The sequence below is a fragment of the Corvus hawaiiensis genome, chromosome 13 (assembly GCF_020740725.1).
Source record: "Corvus hawaiiensis isolate bCorHaw1 chromosome 13, bCorHaw1.pri.cur, whole genome shotgun sequence".
NCBI classification, from domain to species: domain Eukaryota; kingdom Metazoa; phylum Chordata; class Aves; order Passeriformes; family Corvidae; genus Corvus; species Corvus hawaiiensis.
In genome coordinates, this window is record NC_063225.1 from 14,771,008 (window position 1) to 14,783,391 (window position 12,384).

Sequence of the window (12,384 nt, forward strand, 5' to 3'; positions counted from 1 at the left end):
AGCAGAAATCATAACTGCTTTGTACAGCTGCTGTTCCCAGTCTCAGCAGTGCTATCGCTTTTCTATATAAATATGCTGCATTAAAAAATCCTGCAGATACAAGAATCCCTCCATTCAAATACCTACTTATAGAAACACTACATAGTGCTCAAGGTGCTTAAACTGCATGCTAGTGCCTCATTTAACGGGAAATCAATGAAAAGCTATTTCCATTTCACACAATCTGGTTCAAAGTCTGCAGAATGCCTAAACGTGGAAGCTTCATCATCTTTCACTGTCCCATCTGTCTACATTGTTCAAATACACCTGCAAAACAGAGCATTTTATTAGTACTTCTCAGGAAATGGGAGGTTTATGTACTAAGAATAGTTGTTTTAATATACTAGCAGTAGCCTTCTTTATACTAGAAAGATCAGCCACTCCAAAACCCTCTCTGAAAGGCACCACCAATATCAGCTATGAAAGACTCTGAGACAAACTCATGCTTGATCCATCTTTAGCAAAGTCTATAGATGTTAAGCAAAGTTGACATATCTAGCCCTCAGAGTTTGTAGAAAATTATGCTACTGTGATAAAACATCTAATCTAGGGTTTCCAGCAGTATTTTATTACATTTTTAAAAAGCATTGTTCTTGGAGCTGCCTGTTCTTTCTGGAGTCCAGTCTTTATGTGGCGCTTTCATTCTACCACCTTCAGCAGTGGGCAGGAGTAACCCTCCAGCAGTTTTCTCTATGAAATCCCAATGATTTCAATGGAAACTCAATTGCATGCATTCCATTTAAATGACTGGCCTTTGTGTGGGAGGAGGCACTACCTGAATGGTTCCAGCAGGAGGACTGGAAGTTTAAGGAAGTTCCTGATTGGTATTACCATGATAATCTACTTTTTAATTAAAAAAATCATACTGTAGCAGTAATCACAATATTTTTAGAGAATGAGCTCTAGTCTAAGTAACAACAGGCAACAGAAATGTCAATGCGCTGTTACACGAGAGAGAAACATACAGGTAAATGTACAGCTGTTACTACAACGGGGGAATTTGAAATAAGTCTGCTGAGACAATTTATTTTATTCGGTTTTGTTAAAAAAAAATAAAATCCACAATGTGAAACAATTTGTTTTCCGAAAAAGTGAATATCTTTAGAGCAAAGCAAATGCAGCTTAAAAATAACTTTGAGTTTGCAGGAACCCAGTGTAACAGAAATTGCAGCATTATTCAGACTTTAGAGTTCTTGTTTCCATCAAAAATGAGTTTCTGATACAACACACTCTTATACTGTTTCTGTGGTATATTCTTTCCTCCTAGGTCATACACTTCAAAGGAAAAAAAAAAAAGGCACTTTAAACCAACTGGCAGACACGTTTGTCTTATTTTAGAATGGTTTAATATAGCTGCAGCTGGTAGCACTGTCCATTTACTCATGAGTTTGCCCAACTTTAACCGCTCAGACTAAAACTTTCCACTCCTGCTATCTGTTTTAGTCTCATTTTTTTAAACTGAAGCATTTCATCCCAGAATGAGCCCAAAGGAAAACAAAAGGGAAAAGTGTTTTATTTTTTTCCCATGCTGCCAATATTCTGGGGTTTTTTTCCAAATGTAAGTGCCTATTCTATTTTAATGAGTGAAATTATGTCAGCCAGGAAAGTGGGTTTTTTGTCAAGAATGCACCCTCTGCTTTTTCTATGGAAATCCACTCAAGTATAGTCAGGCCACAAGAATTTTGAAAAAAATGCTGATAATGTATTGTGTACACTTTCAGTCAAAACTTGTTAAAGTTTTTCAGCTAAACTAGAGGAACAATCTGTTTACAAGTGTGTTCCATACCTGAGGCTCAAAGAGGTTGAGAAGCTCTCCAGCAGTTATTGGAAATTGCTCCTGAGGTCTGTATTAGGGCAAGGACTGAAAATTAAAACAACACATCTCTCTTCCGCTCCTAATAACCACTTGAGCCTGTACTTAAAATGCATGGAATACTTTGGAAAAACAGATAAATCTTGGGACTGGGATTCAAGAGATGAGGCTGGATGAGCAAGTCAGCTGAAGAAGGTATTGAGAAGGAGAAAGTGAAACTGGATGAAACTGGAAAGCAACAGGGAACTAAGAAAAAGGAGAGACTGGAGGCAGAAGAGATGGGGAGAAAAGATTAAAAATATGAGTAAAGGTACTAAGAAAGTGAGAAGTGTGACTGAGGAGAAAATACAGTGGGACAGTTCCTGCCAGCAGGAAGCAGAAGAGATGGGCTGTCTGTGGAGAAAAAGCAGAAACACCTGTGGTGAGAAAGACCTAAGACCACCACAGCAAAGCATTTCACTGCCCTGAGGTACTCGCAGAGGGCAAACTCCCTCTGTCAGTGGCTCAACTGCAATGATCTGATCAGTTCTGAGAATACTGATGTATCACATGATGGCATTCTGCTTTTGAAGGCTTTTTTGGTTTGTTTAAACACTATAAAGTAAGTCACAGGGCCTTAAAAGAATGTTTGATCTCAAGTTAGAAGAGACTGTCCGTGCAATTCTGTTACACTTGGCTCTTTCTGCCTGTGAGGTCCACTCTCAGTTACATGATTGCATACCATTTTTCCCATGTGAGCTATGACTCCCTCAGTGTGCAGAATGGACTTACTCTGGGGAATGTTTAGCTAGAAGGGTTATTCACATAATTTCTATCTCATTCACTGTAAAATGGGCATACAGAGTAAGGAACATGAAGGACAGTCTGCCATTTCTGGAATAGCTACTCTACCAGTTTTGAGGGAAAAAAATGGCACCTTATGGTGCAATTACTTAATCCAATTCTTTCTCAGTTCGTGAACTATGTACTTTCTGGTTTGGGCGTCTGACTGAAAACCTCTGGACCTGATTTGCAGATGAGCTGCCAAATCATAATTACAGTTTTGCCAGTGTAAATTTTGCTTTGACTATTGTCAAGTGATAAATATGGCACTGAACATGGGGAAAAAAATTCAATTCAAACTACTTGACAAGCAGCACTAATTATGGAACACTTCTCTTAAACCTCATTCTTCCATATCCCAGCTCCATTTCTTGCTATCACACAGCAGCTTTGTGAATTTTAAAGCAAACAGTGCAGTAATAGCATCAACAACTAGTCCTTAGAGAAGCCTTTTTTCCTCATCTTCTGCAAGGACCATTTTTAAGGCAGGGAGCCAAAGGCTGAATAAAAAGAGAATAACATTGAGTAGTGTTATCACTCACAACTAAGCTCTTGATCTGTGCAGGGACCCTGGGGTAAAATAGTATATTATCAGATAATTAAATAGTTTTCTTAACACGAGAGTTACCAGAGGATTGCTGACAAAACTCCAGTTCTGAAAGCTCTAAGCCTCTACAGGTTTGACTTTGTCCTTTTAATGGCATTTTGCTGCTCAAACTAAAACCTCACATCATCCAAAAAAACTGTCATCAGGAAGTGACCCAAACTGAGGTCTCAAAACAGCCATCAAGACAATCAGTATTCCTTGCTATCTTTAACAAATGAAGATGCAAAGAGAAATTCAGGAAAATCAATACACGGGTCAGCTGGCAAGTTACTGAATGCTGCACCCAAATCCTCAAGCCGGTTTGCAGAACAAGGCAGGGGATGTTTCTCTGGCCTCTTCCCCCTACAGATCACCCACTGCCTTCCTGACACTGCTTGACAGATAGAAAAAACAGAGCATTGTTTTTTCCACAAATATAAGTCAAGGGTTTGAAGATAAACAGCCTCACCAACTTTTCACTAGAAAGAAGCTCTGTTTCATTAATTACACTTGTATGTCTCTATGTGTGCAATACGCTGCTCACAGAGGTGTTACTTCTGGACAGACAGTACAACTGATGAAGTACATGAAGCACAAGGAAAGATGAGACAGAGCACACCAGGCTGGTTTGGGTTTTGTTGGTTTTTTTAATCTCACCATAATTTCAATTATTTCTTGCATTTGCATTGTTCTGTAGGCAGTTAGTTCTTAATGTATCGTGTGCAAAAGGTTTGTTTACCTGCTCTGGGCACCGCAGGGCTTGTAGTGCCAGGTTTCTTTTTGACCACTTCTTGGGGGCAGAGGGTTTGGAGTTCCATCCCTCAATACAACTATTCTATGGTTAGGCAATAGAACACATGCTTGCTAGACATAATTTGACATTTATGTTTCCTAACTTTCTACACAAGTTTTGACAATTTGCTGTTTCCAAGCCCTGCTTAAAAATTCTAAAATTAAAAAAAAAAAACCAACAAGACCAACTACAACCACCCCCCCCCCCCAACCCCACAAAACTAAGAAACTCAACAGCACTGCTAACGGACAATTTCTTCAGTATCCACAGCTTAACTTTGGCAGCTTCTCCAGCACTTCCTTCCTCCTCTACTCACCTCGGTCAGTACAAGAGAGGACTGGGATTGTATTGGTGGTAGTTTCAGTGCAAGTTCCTCTATTCATGTAATATATGTTCTTTTCCTGCTATCTGGCTTGAAAATATCTTAAAATTAAGCACTGTTATCAGCTAACTGAACTATCTCCTAAAAATACCAGGAAAAAACTACTCCTTTCATGTACCAAAGCAGACACTGACATCTGACAGATGGTGTTTTTTATACCTGTAATTAATGCAATAGTTAACAAGTATTCATAAAAACAGCATTAAAAAGTTATTTGTGAATTACCCATGACATCTGCAGCCTCTTCTGCTTTGAAAACCTGGATACTATTAAACTAACATATGAATAAAAAGCACATTTCTTGTTCAAATTATGGGAGCATTGAAAAATTCCACACCAGAATTTCAGACAAACACTTTCATCGATATGAATTGACAAGAAGAAACAAAGCTGGAAAGCTTTAAAATCTCTCCCACAACACTTGTCTATATTGATAAATGACAACTACTCAAATTTACAATACACTATTAAACAAAACTACAAATATGAGGAATGCAACCATCTGGTTGCAACTCTGAAGTCCCAGTTTTCATTGATGAGCTTCCTCCTTCAAACTTGGAACAGAAGTTATACCTGAATGATAACCAGGCAACCTAAATCACCCTGAGTCCTGTTCTACTGCAGAACAAAAACCCCCTGCTCCACTTCAACAAGCATCGCAATGAAGTTTCCAAATCACTCCACAGGATCTTAAGTGCTAATGCTGCTATTCATAACTGATGAAGTGATGGAATAACTGTGTATCTTTTTCCTCTTTCCTCTCCTCCAAGACACATGTATTCCATTTACCCCAAAAATTAGCAAGGTAACTTCTCAGACAATTCCAACTGCTACATGAAACCTCCCATTCAAAGTTCACCAAGAAGTTAGGAAACAAAAGCTTTAGCCAACTGATTTGTATTTTGATTTTGAGGCACTTAGATGAATTACTAACATTTTTATGCCACACTGCTATTACACAAAAATGAGGGTCTGAATCTTTAGCTATTCTTAGACATAAATTCACTCCACTGGAGGCAGACTTCTCCAGCTACATCACGCGACCCATGCAACAGGCTCTGAACTTCAAAATAAACCTCACAGAAGAAAAAGGCAGATCAATGCTTCCAGCAGTACCATAAAATACTGAAGTACTACTGTTAACTATACCTTTTGAAGTACTCTTGTACATTAAAAATCAAGAAAATATATATTAGGAAGTTGACAGAGTCTCTGGAAAATTCAGCTCCCAGAGCATTCAAGCTAAACTCCAAACATATCAATGACACTGAATGTATATGAACTGGCTAGCTCTAACACATTTAGTAGATTTTTTTATCACTGATACATACTCCCAAACTTTGTTTTCTAGTGGAATATTTCTGTTTTATTGACTTAAGGTGTTTATTCTATCCTAGGCTCTACTGTATTTTATTTCTATCTCATTGCCTTTGAATAAAGTAAAATATCTCAGCCATAAGAATGTTACAGATCCCACTGGTCACTTCTCCCTGACCTGCAGAATACAGGACATGGCTATAGCCATGTATACATTACCAAATTTTCACCTGTACCTTTCCTTTTGGTCTGTGCTTTTATAGTTCTTGTCACAACAGGGCATGACTCTAGGACTCTTAGATGTTTAATTAGTTTACAGTAGTTTAGATTTATTGATCAAAGTAAGCAACTCAATTTTCAATTAAAACCTACATGCCTCTAGACATCAAGATTTTCTGAATTGTGTGGGTTTGGACTTATTATGAACATTTTACTACATTAGTAAGTAATTAACCTAGTAATAATGAGTATGTGTAAACCAGCTAACTCTGTGTTACTGCCACAAGTACAGAGCACACTTACTGAATAAAACTCTTTGAGAGAGCTTTTAAAGTTACTCCAACACACTCTTCTTGATGATTTAAGGCAGACAGCTTCCCATAATTATTTAAGTTCTAATAAGAATGTCTTAATGCAAAATATCTAATACAGGGTTCTCAGTTGTTGAAGGGGATGTCAGAAGGGGATGTTATAAAGCCACAGTGCAGAGACACAGAAGAAACAATTGTGGTCCAAGACCTTCATCAAAGATGTCTCTCTGTGACTCTTTTGTTCACAAATGACAACGGATCAAACTACATAAGACCCTTTAAGGGCAATATCTGTGCCAGCCTCTGGTAAGTTCAGCCTGTACTGGTGACAAATCATTCTAAATTAATATTTACACAACTCTGCTGCAAATAGCAAAACAGTCAAGAAAAGGACAGTACAACCCAAAGTAATGCAAGCTTTCAGTAAGCTTCCTATACATCCACGGAATGTCAGACTACCAAACCTACGCATAATCCCACAGTGTTTGCACGGAAAATTCTTCACATAAAGTTAAGTTTAAATTTCCTCAGGAAAAGATATGTCATCTTAACCCCACTTTGCCACTCATGTCAAACACCTACTCTATACAAATCTCAAAATGAGATTTTTCCCACAGAAACTTCTTGGAAACAAGGAGGGGCTTTTCAGTCTAAAAAAAAACGTTCACTTAAAAAATAGCATCTTGTTAGTCTTCACCTCAATGTGTGCGCATCCCAACCACATTAAATTAAATGAGTGCACACTTGCAGCACTCCATATCAATTCTGAGAAGGCTTGTCTGGCAATTACATTTTCTGTTCCATACAAAATCAAACATTTCCATTTCTACCTTAGCTAAAACTTGAAATGCTGGAAATGCTTCGGTGTCTATAAAGTGGAAAATTTTCAAAACTGCTTGGGCAGAACAGCAGCGAGCTGGTGAATGGCCCAAGATCCCAGGTGCCAGGGGACCCTGCCAATGTCTACCTATGTGCTTAGATGACAGAAAAGCACATCACTGTTTAATGGACTCAACACATTCCTGCAGAACATTGTAATTCTATTTAATTGGGGTTCTGCATCCAAAAAAAGCCTTTCAGTGGCACAGTTTTAACTCACACCAGTCAAAATTAGTAGCAGAGTCATCAGTAAGACTCTTTGGGAAATCAAATATTTTAATTTATCCCATCACGACAGAGCTGAGGATTGATCCTGAGTCTTTTACCTCACCTCATCTCTTCAATGGTAAAACCTCCTTCCACTTCCAAAACTGTCTTTTCAGATACTCCCCATTCCCTGCTCAGGAATGCACTGTTCTCAAGTGCTCTGCACACAGGAGCACAGATCCAAGCAGAAGACTCTTATTCAGAACCAAAAGCTGGATTTTCCATAGCTTTGCTACCAGAATAATAGCAGGCATAGCTGAAGAGTCAGGCCAAGAAAGTAAAAGTAATCACGGTCTTCTGATCTTATCTAGATACTTCTCCACAACACAGCTGACTTCTTGCTAAACACCAATCACAAAAAATACTGAGAAAAACAACAGTATAACTCGAGACATGACAGTAATCCACAGGAATGAATGGGCAAGCTAGCAACTGGGAATGAAATTGGACAAACTCAGCAAAATTTTATCCATAAATATTTCACTGAGCCCTGAAGAGTTACTCTTTCATACATTTTACCTTAACTTTTCCAAACTTTTCCTATATAAATTTGGTCAAAAACATACCTCAAGCCATAGCTAAAGACAATTCAGATTTTACATCCATTTAGCATCACTCTTCATGCTGAAACTACCTTAAGTAGTCTGGAATATTCAGAAGCCTGAAAGCTTCCTTGTGCACACTACCCAAGCAACCTGCAGCCTGGAGTTGATTTACAAATATATTCTCACACATTCAGGCACGCACAAGAGCCAGTGACTTGGCAATGCTCAAGACAATTAATTACAGAAAGTGCTCAGTAAACAAATGTTCCATTTGAGTTGCTTCCTTTGTTCTGGTGAAAAACCACGCAAAGAAGGTTGAATTCAAATTCTACTTCAGCCGCACATCCATATAATAATTCATTCTCATTTAATGCAGGGGGAAACAAGGGAGATTTACTCATCACTTTCCTATTTTCGAAGGACTAGAGACTACATTGGAAGAATCCTGTTGTATTGCAGGTAGCTTATGGTTTCAGTTAGATCTGCCAGAGCTGTTTGTTCAAAAAGGAGAGATGCTTACTGCCTGTTTCCTGCCAAAGAGGGTGACAGGCAGCTGTGTGTTCTGAGGTGACCACATCTGCAAGGTGCTGAACAGGGGAAGCCACTTAAATAATAAGAAAATAGGTTTAACAATCTGCAGGAACACTTGAACAAATACAAGCACTTCCGAGGCTGTCCCTAACCAAATCACACAAGTTTACCTTTTATGAATCAATCTGTCAGTCATGTGAAATGAGTTCAGCTATCAATGAAAAAACAATAAATGCACAATAATGAGGAAATGACCTAATGGATCAAGGCAGATTAACTTAATTTGTTAATTAGTTGCCCTTAGGAAAAACTGTAGAGGGAGTGACCAAACACTAGAATAAGGGTTAACAGAATACTTCCAATAAATGAGATTTTCAGTTTTGGTATGCTCCAGGAAGAACTGAAGAAAAAAAAGAAATAAAAAGATACTGTTCTCTGCTTGCTGGCAAGACCATTGGTACATGTCGCTGCTGATAAATTAAATTAAAGCCCGCGTGCAGAAGCATTTAATCGGGAAGAACAAGCAAACAAAGTGAAACACTATCAGCCTTGTTTTGCTCTCATCCTGGCTTTTATACTAAAACTGTTCTTAGCAACTTCTTTTTAATAATTACATTAATTACCACATTCTAGGGAGAAAAATAACCCTGAATAGCAATTACAGCCTCTCCAAAGGTAACAGAAACATTACTAAATAAAGAATATCACTATGTAGAGTTCTATGCTTAGGAGAAGCTGCTTCATCTACAATTTCTCTTTGCTATTAAGTCTCCTGTATTATAATCAAAGATTTCTTTATAACTGCATTTATACAAGCAACAATGGTAAAGAGGCAGCAGCAGTGTGTTCATCTGTGTTTTCTCTTCATCTGTTGAATTCTTGTGTTTAAACAACAGATTTAAAACTAACATGAAAATATTTTCACTCCTGTTCCCTTCTATCAAAGAAATCTGCCAATGGCCAAACCACTCACCATGCTGACCTGCATGTCTGACCACTGTCCCATTTACAAGCTCACTGCCCTCTACTCTCCAGCCCAGCTGTCATTCTCAACAAACATCTTCTACAAACCTTCCTTCTCCATACTCTGGCAATCTCAGATTGCTTCTTTCTTCCGTGTCATTTCTAACTTCCTCATCTCTTACTCCTTGCCCTCTGAAAAGACCTCTTTCCTGGAAACAATTTTGTCACGTTAAGTCGGGCAGAATATTGTCCAACTTTGTGCCCTGATGTGTGAGGGATGAAATAAAGACTGGGATATTTGTGTATCACTTGGACACAGCGAGCAAATTTAGCACAGAAAACTTTCCAAATTAATGGCCATGCACTAAGGTCATTTCCCATTTCCTTCAAAAAACAGAAAGTGTTTTTTGAAAGAGCAATCTGTCCCAGAGACTATTCTCAGAGGCTCAAATTAGCCCTTCATGTTTTCCATTCCAGAGAAATACACTAAAGCCTTCTTGACACAGGTCTTTTCAATCAACTGCTCTAGTCTCAGTCAATGACTTTATTCATAAATAAAGTGAGAGTGGTAACTGCTACACTAAGAAGCAGAAAGGAACTAATCCGATTTGTTTAGGTTGTGTTTTTGTTATCTTGTGTTCCATTGTTACATCTCTACTATACAGCTTCCACTAAACAAAACAGGATTTCTAGGAGGCAGAAAAATCACATGTTCAGCCATCCAAAAAAATACGGCCTGTCATATCAACGTATTCAGACCTCTCCTGAACATTCTGCTTCTAATATCCAAATACAGGCTTCTTCATGTTTGCAACATTAAGTTAGATTAGCTGTCCAAATAAGAAAGACGTATTAGGAAAACATACTTTGGGAAATACTAAAAGGGCACAGGCAGAATCTGGAAATTTTAGCAGGATGAAAACCACTAATGGGGACAAAGAACAAAACCTCACTCGCCTCCCACATACAATGGGAGACTGCCCCAGAGCATGGAGCTACACCCAGCCAAACATTTTTGAATCAAGTAACAACAGATTAAGTTTTACTTAAAAATTAACACAGAACAGATTTTCCAATAAATTCGTTTCCTAATTTATTTTCCAATAAATTAGGAAACTAAAATCAAAGCACATAGAACTTGAATGCACAGAAAGCACAGAGCACCATGAAAAGACACTGGAGTGATCCAGGCTACTGGGGACTGGCTCTAAATGCTGTTTAGAACATGACTAGAACTCACAAAAGGATAGCCTCATCTTACAGGACTGAGAAGTAGATAGCCTTCATAACACAGCCTATCCAAACTCCATTTTTCAATTTCTTTCATGGAAAAACATTAAGCTTGTCAGTGACTGTGGTGGTTTGACCCTGGCGAGGTGACAGGTACCCACTAAAGAGCCACTCTATCACTCCCACAACTGGACTGGGAAGAGAAAATAAAACGAAGGGTTAATGGGTTGAGATAAGGATCAGGAGAGATCACTCACCCGTTACTGTCTGGGCAGAACAGACCTGACTTAAGGAAATTAACTGAATTTATTACCAATCAAAATCAAAACATGACAATGAGAAGTAAAACAAATCCTAAAAACACCTTCCCCCCACCCCTCTCTTCTTCCCAGCTCTACCTCTTCCCCTCAGTGGCACAGGCAGATAAAATGGGAGTTATGGTCAGTTCATCACAGGTTGTTTCTGCTGCTGCTCAGGGAAAAGAGTCCTTCCCCCGCTTCAACATGGGGTCCCTCCCATGGGACAGTTTTCCACAAACTTCTCCAATGTGAGTCCTTCCCATGGGCTACAGTTCTTCATGAACTGCTCCAGCGTGGGTCCCCACAGGGTGCAGTCATTCAAGAACAGCCTGCTCTAGTGTGGGTCCACACAGGGTCACAAGTCCTGCCATCAAACCTGCTCCAGTGTGGACTCCTCTCTCTCCATGGGCCTGCAGGTCCCTGGCAGGAGCCTGCTCCAGCATGGGCCTTCCAGGCACCTTTCCTTCCATGCACCTTCAGGCATCCACCCGCCCCAGTGCCCTCCATGGGCTGCAGGGCCACAGCTGCTGCACCATGGGCTGCCCCATAGGCTGCAAGGGAATCTCAGCTCCAGTGTCTGGAGCACCTCCTGCCCCTCCTCCTCCACTGACCTTGGCCTCTGAAGGGCTGTTCCTCTCACACATTCTCGCTCTGCTCTCCTCTGGCCACATTACATCTGCACAATAGCTTTTTTTTCCCTTCTGAAGTATGTTATCATAGGGATGTTACTGCCATCTCTGATGGGCCTGGCCTTGGCCAGCAGTGGGTCCATCCTGGAGCCGGCTGGTGTTGGCTCCACTGGACATGGGGGAAGCTTCTGGCAGCTTCTCATGGAAGCCACACCTGCAGTCCTCCCACACCTCCCCTCTACCAAAACCTGACCACACGAACCCAACACACTCCACTCTTCGACTCTGTGAACCACGTACTTAAGAATTATCATTAAAATCCACACGCATCACACAAAAATCAAAATAACATCACAACACCAAAAGGAAGTGGAAAATTTACACTAAATTCATCCCTTGTCCCTTCACCACAATTACAACTAAAATTTTCCACAATTATTGCAGTCTCTGACATTATTCAGCCCATGTTTGTCCCACTACCTCTCTCAATTACTATCCTTATCTCAAATTCCTCACGTTCCCTGGTTTCAGCACCAAAAAGACCAGTTTCTCCAATCAAATTAGAGTTGTACTTATTGGTAGATGAAGTGACTGCTTAAAACCCTTCAAGATATGGTATTAGGTAACTATAATATTATGGATCTACTTTCAGTGCTTCCCAAGACACTCTAAAATAAGTTCACAAAAAATTCATTAAATTAATTTAAAAAAAATTGAACTTAACTTGATGATTAGGTTTTGCACACTAGGGAAAGCCAA

At 39.5% G+C, this 12,384-nt stretch overlaps 1 protein-coding gene across 2 annotated transcripts in view; it reads right to left on the reverse strand.

Annotated features, from left to right (window-relative positions):
• Positions 1–12,384, reverse strand: part of THSD4 (thrombospondin type 1 domain containing 4) — a 260,490-nt gene that overhangs the window by 198,151 nt on the left and 49,955 nt on the right. The window lies entirely within an intron of this gene.